Raw genomic sequence first — 20,097 nt, forward strand, 5'->3', positions numbered from 1 at the left:
ATTTCAAAGGGAATGTGACTGAAGAATATCATCAAAGCTGGGAGAAATTTAATAATCTGCTAGTCTCATGTCCACATCATGGTTATGATAAGAGCACACTGGCTTATTTTTTTTTTTCTTTCAAGGACTTTCTACTATGAACAAGCAGATGATACAGTCAATGCATCAAGGTAAGTTTACATTATTAGATGGAGAGAAAGCCTACAAATTTCTCGAGAATTTAGCTGAAGATACTCAACAATGGAGTACTAGTAACGAGGATACAACTAGAGTGGAGGAGGTGCCGAAGCAATTTGGCAACCAAATTTAAGAAGACCCAAATCAAGCAATGCTATCAATTATGGTAAGCCTATCAACATGGCTTGAAACTTTGAACAAGAAGTTTGATCAGTTCTCCATGAATCCTCTAAAAGCAAACAATTTCTAAGCTAAACCTCAGCCATTCAAGCCTTGTTATGCCATTTGTGAGCTATGTTATGATGAAGGCCACACCACTGAAGAGTGTTCGTATTATCTAAATACTAATGCAGAGGCATATAGTATCAACTCTTTAGGAAGAAATAACCAGTTCAATTAGAGACAAAATTATTGGAAGCCACAAAATACAAATCAGATTAATTTTCCTCCAGGATTCCAAAATCAGTCAAATCAGTTCCAGAATAACCAATATCAGTTCCAAAACCGCCAGTAACCATACAAAAATCAACATTCATACCAGAAACAGCAATACCAAGCCAACACAAACAGAGAGTTAATACCAGATCTTATGAGTGGATACATTGCCCTTATGCCTCAGTCGAGCAAAGCAGTTATCCCACATCTGGAAGAAGCTATCACCACCATTGTCAATGAGCTGAAACAGACAAATCAAAGAACCCAAAAGCTGGAGAATAACTTTAGTGTCATTCAAGGCCAGTAGGGCAAATCGCTGCCGCCTTGATAGAGAGATCGAAAGGAGCATTACCAAGCCAGCCGGAGCCAAATCCGAAAAGAAGAGGTGTCCTGCAGGTGGATAACCTGGAGATTACTCAGTTGAATGGCCAAGTTAAAGTTGTCACCACTATGAGGTCAGGCAAGAAAGTTGATAACAAGATTGTCTATGAACCAAGAAAAGGTTCTGTGGAGCCTAAGGTAACTTATATCCCCACCATCCCACCTAGTTCTAACATTCAAGATATATCTAGTGTTGTGCCACCTGCTGAAGAAACATTTGCAAAAGAAGTTGAAGGAACTACTATGGAAGTAAGTAGGAAAAATCCATCACGAGTGACTCCACCTGTCACTCCACTATCTGTTACCAAGCCAACCGAAGCCGAAAGAAGAGAATCGATATTGAAGAATCCACCAACACCATTTCCTTCGAAACTAGTGAATACCATAAAGAATGACCAACACAAGGAGATTTGTGATGTATTTCAGAATTTGCAGATTAATATCCCATTTCTGACCGCCATCAAGCTATTTCCCTCGTATGCCAAGTTCATGAAAGATCTAGTGAAGAAGAAGACCAACATTCCAAAAGAAGCTTTTATCGCTCAAAGATGTTCATCATACCTACAGAATCTAGCGGTTGTGAAACTAAAAGATCCTGGAATTCCAACTGTTACATGCATAATTGGAGATTCTTTGGAGGAGCAAGCTTTATTAGATTTGGGTGCCAGTGTGAATCTTCTACCATATTTTGTATACGAGAAGTTAGGCTTGAAGGATATTAAACTAACTGATGTTACTTTGCAGCTGGCAGATAGATCAGTGAAGATACCTAGAGGAATCATTGAAGACGTCATAGTCAAGATCGAAGATTTCTATTATTCGGTTGATTTCATAGTACTCGACACAAAACCTACATCTAGTAGGCATATACCAATCATTCTAGGCAAACCATTCTTGGCAACTGCAAATGCACTCATCAACTGTTGAAATGGTAATATGACGCTATCTTTTGGTAATATGAGAGTCGAGACTAATGTTTTCCATATGTTACAGTAACCACAGGAGGTGTGTGTTGTGAACGAGGTATGCATTATTGAGGCATTAGCACAGGATTATCTGACTCATTCATATCCTGCTGATGAGTTATTGAAAGCTCTGACAGACTCAGACTGTGAGGAACTTACTGTCGAGGCAATCAATGCAATTTTGGATTCATCACATGTCATGGATGACAACAAGTTCAAAGAAAAATTTGAATCGCCTATGCCTGATGGACCATCTAAAAAGCTTAAGAAGGAGTCACCTAAGCTAGAATTGAAACCTTGGCCGTCTACACTCAAGTATGTTTTCTTGGGAGATTTGGGAACCTACCCAGTAGTTATTGCATCAGATTTGACTGAGGAGTAGGAATCCAGGTTAGTAGCACTTTTAAAGGAATACAAATCATCTATAGGTTGGACAATTGATGATATCAAGGGGATCAATCCTATGATAGTTCAACATAGGATTCATTTGGAAGAGGATTCCAAGACTTCTAAGCAACCACAGAGGAGGCTTAATCAGAAGATGAAGGAACTAGTTAGAGAAGAGGTCGTCAAACTTCTTGACGCAGGCATTATCTACCCTATTTCTGATAGTCAATGGGTTAGTCCAGTTCAAGTTATGCCGAAGAAGTCCAGAACCACAGTGATCGAGAACGAAAATAATGAGTTGATTCCAACCAGGATACAGACTGGATGGAGAGTTTGCATCGATTACAGGAAGCTAAATAGCGCATCAAGGGAAGATCATTTTCCATTGCCTTTCATCGATCAGATGTTAGAAAGATTAGCTGGACAAGCTTACTACTGCTTTCTTGATGGTTACTCTGGATATTATCAAATCCATATTCACCCTGAGGACCAAGAGAAGACCACATTCACATGTTCGTTCGGAACATTTGCATACCGTCGTATGCCTTTTGGTCTATGCAATGCACCGACCACTTTTCAGCAATGCATGATGAGTATTTTTGAGGACATGGTAGAGAAATACATGGAAGTTTTTATGGACTATTTTTTAGTTTTTGGATCATCTTTTGAGGATTGCCTATACCATCTCTCCTTAGTCCTTAAACGTTGTTGCGATACCAACTTAGTTCTGAACTGGGAAAAGTGTCACTTCATGGTAAAGGAAGGGATAGTGCTGGGTCACTAAGTTTCAAAGGAAGGAATTCTAGTAGATTGAGCAAAGACTGATATTAGAAAGGATCTACCCAAACAGAGAACTATAAAAGATATCCGTGCCTTCCTAGGTCACACGAGATTCTACCGTCGATTTATCAAGGATTTCAGTAGAATTGCAAGATCGTTGTCACATCTGTTAGGGAAAGATATTGTCTTTGATTTTGATACCTCATGTGTCGAAGCTTTTATGAAGTTAAAGGAAGCACTTACTTCAACACCAATCATTCGTGCACCCGATTGGAGATAGCCGTTTGAGATCATGTGTGATGCATTTGATTATGCTATAGGAGCCGTTCTAGGACAAAGTGACAAGAAAGTGTTGTACACAATCTATTCTGCTAGAAAGACTCTAAATGGAGCTCAAATTAATTATTCTACCACTGAGAAGGAACTCTTAGCTGTCGTTTATTCTCTTGACAAATTCAGACAATATCTAATAGGTTCAAAGGTGATTGCCTATATTGACCATGCTGCCTTGTGTCATTTACTCACTAAGCAGGATGCCAAGCCTAGGTTAATCCGATGGATACTACTTTTACAAGAATTTGATTTGGAGATACGTGATAAGAGAAGAACAGAGAATGTCGTTGCTGATCACCTTTCTAGATTGCTAGTGGAGAATGCAGAAAACATCTTACAAATCTGTGAGACTTTTCCTAATGAACAGTTGTTCAGGACATCAAAAGTACCATGGTACGGCCAGATCGCAAATTATTTTGTGACCGACAAGGTACCGTCACATTAGAGCAAGCAAGAAAAAGATTTAGTCTGCTCAAAGGCCATATATTATTTTTAGGATGATCCATACTTATTCAAGAAGTGTTTGGATCAGATTATTCGAAGATGCATCCCAGAATCGGATCAGGAATCCATTCTATCATTCATCACGACGACAAATTTCGGGAGGGACACTTTGGCCCGCAGCGTACTATAGACAAGGTATTACAAGCTTGATTCTATTGGCCTACTCTTTTTAAAGATGCAAAAGTTTATTGCAAAGCATGTCCGAGATGCCAATTTTTGGGTAAGACCTCGAAAAGGTTCGAGTGGCCTCAACAACCGATCCTTATCTCAGAAATCTTTAATGTATGGGGTATAGACTTCATGGGACCATTTCTGCCTTCTTTTGGTTACACCTACATTCTACTGGCTGTGGACTATGTTTCAAAGTGGATTGAAGCAGTTCCTACAAAGACTGCCGATCATAAAGTCGTTGTGGACTTTCTGATGAAGAACATTCTACCAAGATTTGGAGCACCAAGAGCCATCATCAGTGATAATGGTTCTCACTTCTGTAACCGTATATTTAGGAATCTTATGGCAAAGTATGGAGTAATTCACAAGCTAGCTTTACCATATCATCCTCAGACTAATGATCAAGCAGAAGTTTCAAATAGGAAAATCAAGAGTATTTTGGAGAAAACAGTTAATCCTTCTAGGAAAGACTGGTCTCTTAGACTCCAAGATGTACTATGGGCATATTGAACATCATTCAAAACACCCATAGGGATGTCACCCTATCACTTGGTATATGGAAAGGCATGTCATATACCTGTTAAGTTAGAACATAAAACCTATTGGGCAGTGAAAGAGACGAATTTCAGCCTAGATCAAGTAGGAGAAAGGAGGAAGCTTCAGATCAGTGAATTAGAAGAATTGAGAAGTGATGTTTATGATAAGTCAAGGATTTACAAGGATAAAACTAAATACAGCTTTAAACTTAAATATTTTTTCTAATTTATATTTTCACATTAGATTAAACATTCTTTTCACAAGAGAAATTAAATGCCAGAAGTTATAATGTTCCTTTGACGTCAACACATAGATGTTATTGGTGTATTAAAAAAAAGTTGGCAAGCAAAAGAAAAAAATCGGGAACAAATTTACAAGAGATCGTGGATCATGGATAAGAAGTGAGTTAAATATTGATATCTTTAGTTAACAAATCAAATGTATTATTGTAACTTAATAAATTCTTCCAAATTTTTAGTGGCACCAAATAACAATTGCTTTGTGGGGTGATATCGGCAAATCAATTCCGAAGACATTATTACAAAGCATAATGTGATCATTATAGCCACTTCACTGAATGCAAAAGATTATCAAGGTAAATATACATTTATATTGTTGACAATTTATGCTGGTATCAAATATCAGTTAATATCAAATTTATTTTACACCGAATTCCATCCAATAAAAGGTGTTTTACTACATTTTTTTTAGGCAAAATTACACTTTCATCTCTTAGCGGAACAAAATCTATATCAACCTAGAAATTGATTGAAATACATGCACATATATATATATATATATATATATATATATATATATATATATATATATATATATATATATATATATATATATATATTAATTAAAAAAAAATTAACATACACTATATTCGTTAGAACTATTAATATATGTGTTACATTGGGTGCAATTTTTTAAACTTCAATTACTATGCATATTTATGCAAATGCAATTCATTTATGTTTTTTTTTCTATTCCCATTATGATATGCGCTTTTCTTTCTTGGGTACAAACTAGCTTCCGAGGTACATATATTTCCGTTGAAGTTGAAAGTCCCCCTGAAAATCTATCTGAAGAAGAACTACTTAGAAATAGAAGAGTTACCATAGCTAAATTAAAGGAGCTTGGAAGAGATGAATCACAAAACGGATCAAGCTATACTTGTGCTGCCATAGTAGACAAGGTATACAATGTTATTTGGTTCTACAATTGCTGCAAACGTTGTAAGATAACTATCTCACAAAGTGACTCTGATAAACCCTGTTCCAAATGTAAAATGGAGACAGAAAAAAGGTGGGTGAAATTAAACTAACGTCTTTGAACTGTTTTCCCTTTAAGTATCCGACAACATCCTTCAACACATTCTTATTTCAAAGTAGGTATAAACTTCGAATGTGTGTGAATGATTTCTCCGATATCACCACTTTTGTCGCTTTCAACAAGCATGCTGAAACCTTGCTAATGAAGTCGGTTGAAGAGTTAGACATAATACAAAAGGCAAGTTAATTCACAATTTATTAATACATCTTTTGACTATAAGTTGAAACATGTCTTATACAAAATACAACAAAATGGTCCCGATGCAGCTTCCAAAGAACTCCAAAAAATTGAAGGAAGATCTTTCATATTCCAAGTTAAAATCAATGGCTCTTCAGTGCTAAAGACACTTTTGAATCATTTACCATCGACAAAGTTTACCCTAAAGAAACTGACTTAGATAGTCACGTTGTTGAGACGGTGAGGTTATGCTTTTATTTATTAATTATTTATTTTCTTAAACAGTAATTGTTGTCAATACTTTAACCATGCTACATTTTTAACAAACATAGGGTTATAAGCTCACAACTTCTGAAATGGTTCGAAAAGATGCTTCAGCCGACAAGGACAACTCTGAAATACAAGTAGCAAATTTTTTTTTGAAAAGCACATAATACTCGGTAAATAAACAACAAACACATTTGTGTGACATTATTTGAATATTTATTTCCTCTGTTTGTTACCAAGAAGATTTAACTATATCTACTTTTTTTGGTATCCTTTGCAGCCCACACCCATGTATGAAGAGTCACCTGTGTTATGTCTTTATCTTTAATTCCTCACAACTCGCCTGTAAAATGGAGAACGAAATGCTACTACGCCTACCTCCATCCGCCGCTAGGTCCATATAATAAATGCTACTGATTTTACTCTTTTCAAGTCATGTAGCTCGGCGTGTTATAATAATATTTATGTACATATGTTTATTTTTAACTTACTTTTTGCTGTGATCAACTCTAGCAACCTTTGTACATGAGCTTCCTATCAATAAAATATACTAATTTAAATATTATTAAACATATAGCTTATCTACATTATGACTCCATCTGATCCTTTTTTTGTTCCAAATTCTTACTGCCAACCATACTCAAAGATTTCAAAATCTTCCTAAGTCTACGCATTTTAGAAAGCATAATTACCCAACTTATTCCATTATATTACAAGGAAATTCCGAATTTTAGATTTATTCGACACACCATCCATCGTAATTCGCCTTCCCCTTATCCTTCGCGTTCAACTGCAGCCGTACAATTTCTTCCTTTAAACTACATATCGTTGTCTCCAACATGTCAATCTGTGCTTCACTTCGCAAGCAATTTCCATCGGACCATCGGAGATCAAACTCTTGAGCCTCTACCAGACCTTTCAGCGTCATTTGATTTTCTTCTAGCTCTTCAACACGTTGATGATACTTATTTAGAGCTCTCTATCTGAACTATATGACGATTTCTCTCTGGCAAACCACCGGTTGCAACCTTCTTTGTGGTTGCTCCGTCAGTTTCTTTCTTAACACTCCTCACAACATGGGTTCCAAAATCCAGCCATTCATCGTCAGCCACTAAACTAATAGTCTGATCGTTCTGTACGTCTAAATTTTCTTGATACTGACGTGCGACATCATCAAGCAGCAATTGAACCTATACAATACATTTTACTTTATAAATCTAACAAGAAAGTCAATAAATTAAAAAAAAAAAAAAAACTTACAGAGGTCAATCCATTTTGAGCATTAGTAATTCGCCGACTAACATCATCATTGTTCCCATCCCAAACTACCCCATCTATAAAACTAAGTGACCGATGTTCCTGACTTCTGTTTAGTTCCGAGACACTTGAAATGCTTAGACAATCCCGGCCAGTAGCATGTACACATTCAACGCGTGTTGAAGACTCTTCCATAGCCTTGCACTTCATATGCTCCTCGGCAGCTTCACCCTTGCCTTTTTTCATAACAGAAAAAAAAAAACAAATGCATCAAACCATTATATAGCTGTTTTACATCTCTCTCTCTCTCTGTCTCTTACTACTTTTTTAAAACGTTTTTTCTACTGAGGGTTATTTCAAACGTCTTTTAAAAATCATATGTATACAAACCCTTGCATAACTCTTACACGAGACAATTACCATGACTAACTTAAAATAGCCCAATATAGCATATTTAACAAAAAAGTAATAAAAAAAAATAACGCTTTAAACTATAGTTTTGCCATACCTCCTACTCCTAGCCTTTTACACCTCCTTCAACTCAATCCCTTTCTCTCTTTCTGATATTATGATCACAAACAGTACTCTTTAACAATTTATTTTTTCGTATATATCCTTCCATTACCTTGACGTTAAAATCGGGCCCATTATATTTTTTCCTTTGACCCTTCTTTGTTGGCTCCTCCTTACTCATCATTGCGAGATAGTATTTCATCATATAAAATTTTACGGACTGTAAAGACAAAAAAAAAAATTAAATATATTAGAACAAAAAAATTAAAAAAAAATAAAAACTATCACAAACTGTTAAAGAACAAAAAGCGAATTTATGTATGTCTAAGGAAACTCGGACGTTTCTTAAAGAATCTATATTTTTTTAAACTAAAAAAAAAAAAGACAAAGCAAACCATAATGTTTTAAATAAATTAAATAAAAATCTACAAATCAACTTTATATACTAAAACGCCTATGATTGAGTTAAGTAGTTCGCCTTTACAAACCAAGTGACTCAATCCAATTAGTACAATAAACGAACTACAGTAACTTTGAATCTTGAATAAGGCCCAACTACCAAAACATTTAATGATATAAGGCCCACCTCTGTTAGCTAAATTATCATCTGACACATTTTCAAACCCGAATTCCAATGTTGTCTGCCACATTTAAAAAAAAAAAAAAAACCCCCATACAAAAGTCATGGCGATAGGCTCAAGGATTACATCATTGGCAAAAGGAGTAGTGTTTACAAAATAGTCAATAAAAACTACTTTAATTATAAGTGAAAACATTACGCATGTGCCCCTCAATAACAATTCATTCTAACATACATTACTATTTCATCTTTGTACTTTTAAAAAATATCAAACATGTATTGAGACATACAAGTATGAACATGTGATAACTTTTAAAATACTATACAAACTAAACTATAAAATTTGCCATATATCATTTCATTATCATATGAGCTTTTCGCTGTACTAAAACAAGTTTTTTTTTCCTTTATAAAAGATGCAGGAAGGATTTGATAAGTTTAAAGTTCTTTCATTTATGCAAACAAAAACCGAGTCCAACAAAAAAAACAATTCCATAAATCCAAAGCATACTGCTGTGAGTTATAAAGAGTATATGAAAAACTATGCTGCTTCAATTGGTGGATATGCTAATGATGATTGTTGCCAATATATGCATATGCCAGGACCAATGTTGTCAATGGAGATTTATCACTTAAATGTGCCGCCTGTGGGTGTCATCGGAATTTTCATCAGCAGAAGTTCTTGAGTCTGGGTAAGGTTGATAAAAAACGATTGTTAGATGAACTTGGTAATCATATGAGCAAAGAAGTTTGCATCAGTGGTGGTTCTAGGAGTGTCAAAAGTAAGAGATTTAGAACAAAATTTACAGAAGTTCAGCAGAAACAGATGGTCATGTTTGCTAACAGATTAGCTTGGAAAACAAAAAAAATGATGTTGTTGCCATTAGCCAGTTTTGTTTGAAAAATGGCATTGAGATAAATGTTTTCAAAGTGTGGCTATATAATAACAAAAGCAAAAGGTGAAGCAACACTAACACCTACCCCTACACCTCTTATTGCAGTTGCAACATGAATATTTAACCTACTATGTTGATCTCTACTACTCAAAAAAATAAACGAAAACTTTTTGATTTTGTCTATTTGTTGTATATATTTTTTAAAAACTATTCAATACTAAATATTGCAAATCGATCAAAAAGTTATTTGATATGTAATTTTTTCCAAAAAAAAAAAATCCCACCCTAACCATTAACTCCACAAGTTTTTTTTTTTTTTATAGTTTACCGATTAAGAAAACATTTACGACTGAGTCGTTCAAAAATCATATATTATTGAATGTTAACAACCGTCTTAATTGTACTTAGCTTGATGTAAACACTTTATACTTAAATTTTATTTTAGTATTGTCAAACTTATCATGATTTAACTCCTTCTTCCATGTTTTATTGTTTTTTTTATAAACACCATTTTTCTCCTTATTCAATAACAGTTTTAAACTTCACTTGGTCTTTGTTTTTTTTTAATTTTTTTTTTAACATTTCTTAAAATTTTATATCGTGTTGTACACTTTAGTTAAAGTTAGTTTACTCTCATAATGGATTGTTTACTACTTCAAAATAAGCTAATCTTTGTATAACGTATCAATAACGTATAATACGTTGTGCTTGTTTTGATGCAGAAATGAAAACAAATAAATCAACCTCAATGAGACTATTGCAAGCGCTTCTTCTATAACAGTTCCCTGCTTTAAAAAGAAGGTCAATCAATAGACCCTTGCATTTGTTTTTTTGCGTCTTCAAACATGTAACTCATGGTGCTCTCAAATTGGTTGATACATGTCACATGCATTATATTTACATAAAACGAAGAATGCACTTACAGTTAGTTATGTTTTTTTTTAATTGCATTTTGTTTTTTTTTAATTAACTTACTGCCAGGAACTGCTACACAATATATAGTTCCAACATTGTCGGCGATGAGGCGGCTTAGCAAGATTTTCTAACCGGCCGCGCTTTATTAACGTTGATGGCTTCCAAAGGCTGCAAAACCTTTGCCTTATTGTCAAGTTTGCAGAGTTAGTTTTGTTAACTATTCGATTATGCGGCTTTGACAGCCAATTGCTCAAATCGATAGTGGCCAAACTTTTTTATCCATCTATAAGTTTGTTTTGTAATTTAAGCAAAATACGTGGCGTCGTTCTATTAAGTTTTTAAAGCTTTCTATAATGTTATTTTTTAATTTATGGGCAAACATCTACATGTTATTTCCTCAATCTGGAACATACAAATACGTACATTAGAATTAAATAAAAACAAATGTGCACATTGCTTGATTGAGATAACTTATAGTTACTGCAAAAATTAGTATCTGTTCTGCACATTTGACGTGGCTTAAAACTAGATTATGAAAGTAACCTTCTCTACCTACTTGACACTTCAACTTTTTCTTTAGAGCCCACCTACGCTTCTACATATCAACTTAAAATTATTACAGAGTCCCAACATTTTTAATTATGTCTTAATATTTATTTATTTTTTTGCCACTATAAAGCACGTACGCTTATATTTTGATTCATACAATAATTATATTCCTCATCCAATCTCATTAGTCCTCCTCATCATAAACCTAACTTCTCAATGACTCCAAACCGTCAGAGAATCCCTCCCTCACCTCTGATCCAAATAGATTACTTCGCTGAAAATGCCCTGCATAACACAGTTGATCCCATAGAAGGGATCCATATTCTTCACGGGTGTATCAAGGCAATGTATGCACATCAAGGATTTATGCATGAACAATTAACAGATTTACAGCGACGTATTATAGTCTTTGATGAAGAACATGAACAATTTTTGGAAAGCTACTCGCAGTTCTTAGAAAACCACTCACAAATTTTGGAGAGTCAAAGACAAATTTTCGAGCACCAAGGAGACCTTCAACAACAAATTCTCCAACATATAGAACAACTTCACACTATTGTCACAATTTTTCTTCCACATCCTCCCCGTTATAATCATCCGCCTGGGCCAGTGTAATCTAATTATGCTTCAAATTAAAGGTCCTCAACTGTCTTCTCTAAGATTCGTATCAGTTGTGTAATATTGAAGTTATGGCACATTTTTGTTGTGTGAATTTATGTCTTTGCATATTGTGTGTAATATCTATTATTATATCAGAAGCAAATAAACACTTTTAATAAACGTTTATGTTGCCCTTAAAAAAATACATATAGCACTAACATCACACCTGACACGCAAAAAAACTTAAATAGTATAATCAATCTAACAACAGCACTCATTACCACAAACATCACAATTGACAACATGGGTGATTTTCTTTTCATTTGGCAACATTGGTTGGTTTGAAGCAGTAAATTGCATCTCCTTACTAAAACATCCAACCCAGTCACATTTAAGCCACATTTCAACAACTTTACATGACCGATCCCAACACATAACCAAATACATAATACCTCTGCGGCCTTGCTTCCCCATCGATTAAAGGTAAGGATGATTTGAACTGTGTGGCCTTCTTGCTCACAAAGTTGACAAATCTAGAAAAAAAATTAACCAAAAAACAAATATCATAATTTAACTCATGTCATGATGTGGTCTTTATCGATGTACTTACTCCTCGCACGTTAGCTAAATTAAGCTTTGTGCCTAATTTAATAACAAAAGAGTTGTACAAATGAAGTTTTAAATTAAGTTATCTAAAATACCTTCGTTGCTACAAATGTTCGAAAAGCAGCTCCACCCATTTATGTTAAACTTATCAACCTAAGAGAAAGAGTTTAACACAAAAAAATCATATAAAGAAATAACTGCTATGAAAAGTTATGGGTAGCCTTTTATAATACATTTGTTTAAAAAAAACATTTTTTTTTTGCCCATTGGATGAAAATGAAGATTTTTGACACGTCGCATTAAATATAGTTGAATATGAACAATCCAATTGTATTATTATACTATGTTGATATATAGCATGCATTAGGTTGACCACCCTTACTATCCAATATCCCATAAGATTTACGTAAGTCACGTTAATCTAAAGCGTTTTCTTTAAATTTCCAACGGATTTACACAAAAAAGTACGGCCCTCTTTCTCCAACTCACGGACTAACTTTGACATATTAACCTTATCTCTTTCTTCTCTAATTTCTTAAGAAAACGACTCAACCACAGTATTCATACCTCTCGCATCTCGTGGATTCCAACCACCAACCCCCCTCAGGTAATTCTTCTCTTAAAATTTTTTTGCTTATTTTATTTCGTTTCTACCTTAAATATATTATTTGTCTGTTACACTGTCTTCTTCATACGATTTCCATTTCAGATCATCATAACCTTCGATTTTTTTTTTACTTAATAGTTAACTGATTTAAAAGATCAAGCTAAAAAAAACAAAAAAACAAAAAAACAAAAAACAAAAAAAAAACAAAAAAACAAACAAAAAAACAAACAAACAAACATTGTAAGTTAGAAAATAAGAATTTTCATAATAACCATAATAATACTAATTATTATAACAATAACAAATCAGATGACTTATTTGTCCCAAATAAGTTATCTTTACCATGTTGAGCCATTTTTCCCACACAATATATATCATTTTTAAATATATATTTAACTAAGTTTGATTTTCTATACATTCTTTACAATACTATTGCGTTTTTTTTTAAAGATACTATTTCGTTATACTTCATAATTGTTGGAATTGGCATCAAACTAACGTATGATTAATTTATTTAACTTTTGTTATTTTTTTTCTTTAACAACAGTAACAACCATGTCCAACAGATTTGATGTTGAAGAAAACGAGATTGGAGATGCAGTAAATTTTTTAATGTTAACAGTAATTATTTGTGTTTTACTCCTTTTATGGAAAGTGGCTTTAGGTGTCTAGACCTAAACAAATGTATGTTTACTGTTTAACATATCACTGTTTTAAATTCAGTAAAGATATTAAACCATGTCATTACATTTTTTAGCCAATATGTTTTGTTATTGAAATACTTACTTCTTCTGTAAGACACCTGTTCGCAATTTCCATTTTAAATACATTAATGCAACACATGTCAGTAATTATTACTACTATCAGTAAATCAAAAAAATGCATCCTCATAAAAAAAAGGTCTTCTTAACTTTTAAATAACGAACGTTATATATAATCACATTCCTTTTAGAAAACGGATTGTGGTAGGAAGAAAACTTGAGACTCGTCTGACGGCATTGGGTAAATGGATTGTTGTTCGGAGTTATACAAAGGTACTATTTAAGATAGTGATAGTACCCATATCTATATATTATTACATACTATTTGAACACATATAGCTAAATAGTTTGTTTGGGTTATCTAGAAATACCATAAAATCATATGAAAAAAAATGGTGTAGTTAGTTTTATTGAGCTACACCAATATCTTAGTGATCTTCCATAATTTTTTTTTTTTTTACCGAGTAGATGTTTGTTAAAAAAAAAAAATCAGCTTTGAAGTAGTGTTAGAATGTAATTATTTATTACACTGCAAAATATGATAATCCAATTGTCTGATCAGTTTTCTAATAAATAAAAATTTATAAAAAACTCTTACTACATGTTGAGACAAAACAAAAAACGTTGGCGAACAAGGGGACAACATTGTAATTTATTTTTTTACTTTCCATTTATAGCCTGTGGTTTAGTATAAGTTACGTGCATATACAGAGAGCTTTTATCTAACTAACTCTACCTAGCTTTCGTAAAACCCTTTTTTACAATTTCCATATTAAATGCATTAATGGGACACGTGTAAGTAAGTATTAGTCCTATCAGGAATCAAAAGCATTTGTAATCATAAAAAAAATGACTTCTTAAGTTTTAAATACTGAACTATATATGATCACATTCCCTTTAGAAAGTCTTTTTTAACATCCACGTGCAGAGCACGTGCACTAATGCTAGTTTAAATAAACGCAGGGGGTAATAAAGTGTTTTCAATTTGTTACAAAAACATATGATTTCATAAGAAATCGACAATTAACACACTCTTACATTCTACACTAGTATCTTTCATTGCGTCAAGTTTCGCTTATAAAACTCCTCAAATAACGAAGGATCGAGTCCGGCCCATGAGTTTTCAATGGCCCCTGCAAAAACAAATAAATATGGCCCTTTTCCAGTACTCTTCCATCAACACAAATGATCATCGAAATATTTTCCTTCTTGCATTTTTGGCTGCAAAATCATCAATGAAGCTTTCAAAGTTAATTTCCTTTAAAAATTCATTTTCAATAGATATTAACGCTAGCCCATTTAGTATTTCTTGTGACATAGTCGATCTAAGATATGATTTGAATCATTTTAATTTTGAAAAACTTATTTCTACAGACATGACAGTAACGGGAACAGTCAATAAAATTCTATAAGCTATGCATGCATTAGGAAAACAATCATGTCGTTTCAAGAAATCAAGTATATCAATGGCTTTATTTTTAGGGTAATCTTAAATACACTCTCCATTTCTAAGAGGGCACTCTCCAACCCGGAATTTGTTATTATATTTGTGTCCCAACTTAAAACCCATGTTTTCTAAGAGGGTATTCCCCATAAAAAATAGTGGTAACCTCTCATTGCCCTTAACTAACTAATTTGCACTATGCAACTCTATACATTATCAAAATACACTCTTCTTCTCTAATTATCTACATCCAATTCAATTTTCCTTGACTCAACTCAACTCAACTCAATTTTTTCTACTTCTTAACTCTCAATACCTCTATATTTGAACTCTCAAATGGAATATGTATCATTATCCAACTCTCAAATGAACGATTTATCGCAATACAAATACCCACATCTCAATGTCGAATAAATTGAAGATTATATGATGTTAGAAGAATCAATTGAACATGAAAATAAATAAATTAGAGATTAATGTAATTGAAATTGCCTAATGGAATTGAAACTAAATGAATTACGATAGTTTGAATCTTAGATTTCAAAATAAATTTTGTATAATCTTGATGTATGTGCTATTTTGATGAACGGTAACACATTGTCGTAAAATACCATAAACCACGATCAAGGGTTGATGAAACATAACCATAAATTACAGTGTCGGGTTACCATTTACTAAGTAAAAATACAACAAATAGACACCAAAATTTTTTAAACCATTCGGTATCTTGTTGCTGTGTTATCAAATTTCAATATTTAAATATTTCATCATCTATTTTATAATAATTTGATTAATAATTAGCATATTTGAACTTATTTGTAGTTGTTTTAGGTGATAACTCAGTTCCAACAAGTAGAAAATATTTAGGTTATAATTTTTTATTTTCGAATTGGTAGCAATTGTACATGTCTATAGGGTTTGAATAAATGCAGTTTTAACTAGACTTTGAATCTAACATCTAAATTTTTACCAACAAATTAAAATTGAATTATATAATATAATTTAAACCCATTTTCCAATCTATAATAAAACATTTAGGTTATAATTTTTTATTTCGGAAAGGGTTTGAATTAGTACAGTTCTAACTACACTTTAAATCTAATATCTAAATTTTTACCTACATATTAAAATTGGATTAGACGATATAATTATTTAAATTAACCCGTTATCTAATCTATAATAAAAAGTTTGGGTTGTAATTTTTTATTTCAGAATTAGTAGTAACTTTACTTATGTTTAGGATTTAAGGTTTGAAACAGTATAGTTCTAACTAGGGGTGGCAATGGGTCGTACGTGTTGGGTTGGGTTCGTGTTGTGTCATATCTGGGTCACATGTAAGGAGAGCAAACCCAAATCCGACCCAATTATTAATCGTGTCGAGTTTGTCAAACCCAAACCCAACCCACTTATATAACGGATTACCCAACAGGTGACCCGCTAAGCCAACAGGTCAATTTCAAATCAGTTTTGGATCGGATTCACAAACAACCTATAAACAATATATTTAGTATTTCACGATTTTATTTATCAAAAATATATATATATATTAATTTTAAAAAACTATTCATAATTCAATTACATATCAATGAAAATTGAATAACGAAACATGTATTTATCAAATGAATCAATATGACAGCTAATCATTTTCTTTTTAGTCATTTATTTTAAGTTGTTGGGACAGTGATATTTTAAAAAATAATTCACTTATCTTAAAACAGATTATACATATCACGGGTTGATGACCCGACCCATTAGACCCGAGAACTAATCGGGTATACCAACGGATTACTCGGGTAAACATATGTGACTCTAACCCAACCCATTTGTTTGACGGGTTTGGTGGGTCAACCCTTAAATGACCCAAAAACCTTTTTTTATAACCCAAACCCGCTAATTTGGTGTCGGGTACAAAACTGCCACCCCTAGTTCTAACTAGACTTTATTTGAATCAATCTAACATCTAAATTTTTACCAACAAATTAAAGTTTGATTAAATGATATAATTTAAACCCATTTTCCATTTCATAATAAAACATTTTGGTTATTATTTATGATTTCAGAATTGATATGTAGCAATTGTACATATGTATATGGTTTAGCCAATACAGTTCTAACAATAATAGAACTATATTTTGAAAAAAATAAAAAATAAAAAAAAATACAGTTCTAACTATATTTTGAATATAGTATCTAACATCTAGTACATTTGGAAGTTAATATTCATTATCTAATCTAACACCTATTTCATTATTATTGTTTTAATTTGTAATGGTATCAAAAATTGAGATTCATCGATATTCCCAATTTAGAATTTAGGGTTTAGGGTTTAGGGTTAGACATCTCGATATTTCAATTATTTCGATATCTCGACATTCGAAATTGAGTTTTCATTTCGACCAATTATTTCAATATTTCAAAACAATTTTGATATTTCGACCAATTATTCAATAATTCAATACTATTTTAATATTTTGTCCAATTGTTTTTATGAAATTTCGAAATCAATTTATTCTCTTTTTAGGTTAATTTGAATTTCCCTCTCAAAATCAAACTCAAAACTCATTTTCAACTTTTTGGCTTCCCACTCAAATTCAAACTGAAATTCAAACCCAAATTTTAGCCATTTTTCTATTCTCTTTCTTTCCCCACCCTCAAATCTACTTCTCTTTAAACACTTATTCTCCATTCCTAATATAGAAACTTACAAAAACTCAAAACTATGGGAGATGGTGAGCATGAAAACTTACCCAATCCACACACTTGCAAGATAATTTGTTCGACTTATCTTCTCCACTTCAATTATTTTATTTATGTTGGGTATATGTGTAACTATTTTCTTTTTGTTGAATTTAAGCACATTGAAAACTTACATTGGAATTGGAAGTGGAAGTTGACAGCATATGTCATGGGTTTGGGACAAAAGCTATTGTGAAATGGAAGGGGAAAAAAGATGAATCATAGAATGTTGTAATCTTCTCAATCTTATGTTAATTGCGGTACTAGTTACTACTTTACAAATATAATTTTCAGCAACTGAACACCAAAAGTTTGAGCAATTTTCAGCAACTAAATACCGTACCATTTATCAAATTCGTAACTAGATACTGAAATTGAGTTTTAATTTTGGTAACTAGTTATTGCTTTATAAATACAATTTTCAGCAACTGAACACCAAAATTCTGAGCAATTTTGAGCAACTAGATACCATTTATCAAATTAGGATATGGAAATTGGGTTTTAGTAACTGGTTACCACTTTCTAACTACAATTTTCAGCAATTGAACACCAAAATTTTGAGCAATTTTGAGCAACTAGATACAATTTATCAAATTAGCAACTGGATACCGAAATTGAGTTTTAATTTTGGCAACTGGTTACCACTTTACTATTTTAAACACCAGAATTTAAAGCAATTTTCTCAAATTAGGGATATCGAAATTGAGTTTTAGTAATTGGTTACCGTTTTCTAAATACAATGTTCAGCAACTGAACACTAAAATTTTGAGTAATTTTCAGCAACTAGATACCATTTATCAAATTAGCAGATAGATACCGAAATTGAGTTTTAATTTCGGTAACTGGTTACCGCTTTACTATTACAATTTTCAGCAATTGATCACCAAAATTTTGAGCAATTTTCTTAAATTAGGGATACCATAATTGAGTTTTAGTATCTGGTTACCGCTTTACAAATATAATTTTCAGCAAAATTGAACACCAAAATGTGGAGCAATTTTTAGCAACTAGATACCATTTATCAAATTAGTAACTGGATACCAAAATTGAGTTTTAATTTCGGTAACTGGTTACCGCTTTACTATTACAATTTTCAGCAACTAGATACCAACATTTTTCATGTCAAATTTTATGGAAGGCTTATTGACCAATACTGAATTACTGATAGATATTGATTGGTAATTTCAGGAGCAAAGATGAGTTTTAATCAACATCAACGAACTATTTTGATTTGTGGGATCATCTAAGTTCAATGATGTTACTATTGTTCTAAGAGCACAAACCACCTACGCCGCTAGCTTTAGACGAAATACTCATCTCACATAGACTAAATAAAAGTCAAAAGAATGGTTTGATCATAAAACGTACTGTGTCTACACTACACATTAAGCAAACAAAGAGTTCATAATTAAAACAAACTTCTGCAGTTCTGCCAAAGCAGATTTAAAACAAAACTAGCAACAAATGTTTTAATGGAACAACTTTTTTGGGATGTAAAATGACTTCTAGACTCGAGCACAATCACACCTAGGGGTGGTAAATGGGCCGGGTCGGGCTTGCCCGTCTCTAAATATTTAAAGTCTTTCAGTTATTAGGTAGGGCCAGCCCGACCGTAAAGTCCCCATAGGGCCGGGTCATAAGTCTAAATCTCAAACCCTGACTTTATCCTAAGCCCTTTTTAAAAGTTTTAGGGTCGGGCCGGGCTGAGCCGGGCCTATATATTTTCTCCTTTTTACTGCATCAATTTTAAAACTCATTTATATTACAAAAAAAATTCAAAGATTTGCAAACTCAAAATCCCACCACTTTGAAATTTGAATAACAACAAATCTAGTAATAATTCTTGATAAGTCCAACAATTTAAAATGTATATCCACAATCTAATAAACTGAAGTACATAGAGACTCATACTTATATTTCAAAATTACAGTTAAAATGCACAAGACACATTTTGGAAGGAGCTTTCACTGATATAATTAAATCCGCTATTTCTTGTACTCAAATCTCACCAAAATTACATTTAACATTTAAGAACACAAAGACAAATAAGAGTTTGGAACGAGTTTTTATTGACGTCAACCTATTTTTTATTAAGCTAGTGCCCAATGCTCATTATTGTTCTTGACGACTAGGTTAGATGGGGAGTTGTGAGGTGTACATGAGTTGTGAGATGAAAACAAT

The sequence above is a fragment of the Coptis chinensis genome, chromosome 3 (assembly GCF_015680905.1).
Source record: "Coptis chinensis isolate HL-2020 chromosome 3, ASM1568090v1, whole genome shotgun sequence".
Taxonomy (NCBI): domain Eukaryota; kingdom Viridiplantae; phylum Streptophyta; class Magnoliopsida; order Ranunculales; family Ranunculaceae; genus Coptis; species Coptis chinensis.